The sequence below is a fragment of the Chrysochloris asiatica genome, unplaced genomic scaffold (genome assembly GCF_000296735.1).
Source record: "Chrysochloris asiatica unplaced genomic scaffold, ChrAsi1.0 scaffold00188, whole genome shotgun sequence".
NCBI lineage: Eukaryota > Metazoa > Chordata > Mammalia > Afrosoricida > Chrysochloridae > Chrysochloris > Chrysochloris asiatica.
Genome location: NW_006408706.1, coordinates 1,090,459 through 1,092,117, shown reverse-complemented (window position 1 = coordinate 1,092,117; position 1,659 = coordinate 1,090,459).

Here is a 1,659-nt window from a genome sequence, read left to right as displayed (position 1 = left end):
CTATACTTATGGATGTAGTAGTTCAAAATACCAACTGAGAGGGAAAGAGTCTTCACATCAAGTATCAATCCTATTCCATCTATATACAGGGTAGATAGGGACGGGCAACTTACACATTGGCTACCTAAAATGAGGTGGCTATAAAGATATGAAGTGACTGGCTTACAGGCTTTCAAGAGGGAGTTTAGTTTTAGACTGTGCAGGGGAAGATAGAGTCCCCACTGAATAGTTTTCATCTTGTCTAGACAGGTCTGGTGAAAAGAGATGGGGATAAGTTTCTTATGATTTGATAGTGAGTAATTGTTATCATGATTAATTGTGACTGTCACAACTGTAAAAGTAAAAGTTTTATAACAAAAACGGGGGTGTAGTTAATCTTACAGTCCAGGAACAGAGGACCCTAGGATCATCAAAGGAGAAGAGCACAAGCGGAATGCGGGACCCTATCCAGAGAAACAGCAATACCAGAGATGGAGGCAGAGATGAGGACATAGAGTGAGAGAGCAGTTGAGGACTCTAGACTCATGGAAAGAGAGCTGCTGAGTGCTGGTGGCCAGGAGGCAGGCTTGCAGAATGTCCCCTTTGGTTGTTTAAATTATTATATATTCCTGAGAGTTATATATTATATGTATTATTATATATTCCTGAGCCCTCTACAAGTGCTATAGAATAAACACTGGACTGTAAAATCTGTTTGAACTGCTAGGTTGGTGGAACACTATTTAGGGTCACTATGAGTGGGAACTGACTCAATGGCACTTAACAACAACCACAAAGAACAATCCCAAGCTTTGGTGAAGATGTTCTACTCATGGAATTCTAATGCACTGATGTAGGAATTCAAATGATATTGCCCCTTTGAAAAACAATTAGGCAGTTCCTCAAAATGTTAAACATTGTGTCAAAGAGAAAAAGTTATAGTTGTCATCTTAGCTTTGATTTTAGATTTTTTCCTACCCCCCCAAAAACAAATATTGATCATAAAAATTCCTGGCCCCAAGTTAATCCTGCCTGAGATTTCTCTGATGTCTTTCTTTTTCACTCAAAGTTGCTCAAAGACCAGAAAATAACCTAAGCTTTACCTGGTGATTTTAGAAAAAGATACAGTAGACTTAGTTTAAATTTCAGAAAGTCTAATGCCCCTCCACACAGAGTAGACAGAGATGGGCAACTTGGGCATTGGATACCCAAATGGGGAGGGAGGGACCACAAAGGCAAGAAGTGACTGGCTTACAAGTTCAAGAGGGAACCTAGAGCTAGGGGGCATGGAGGAAGGCAGAATCTCCAGTGAGTACTATCCAATCTGTCTAGGCGGAGCTGATGAAATGAAATGCAGAAGGGTCATTTATGATACAATAGTGAATGATTGTTATCAGGACTGATTGTGAGGGTTGGGAATGTAAAGGTAGACGTTTGGTAGCAAGGAAGGGAGTTATTAACTCTCCAGTCTAGGAGCGGAGGTCTCTGGAACCATCAACAGAGAAGAGCTGAGAGTGGGACCATACCCAGAGAAGCAGCAAGGCCTGAGATGGAGGCAGAGATGATGACGTGGAGTGATGAAGCGGATGGGGACTTTGGATCCAGAGAGGGAGAGGGACTGGGTCCTGAAGAATGGGGGCGGGGGGAGTGTAGGGGGCGGGTTTATAGGGTATACCCTTT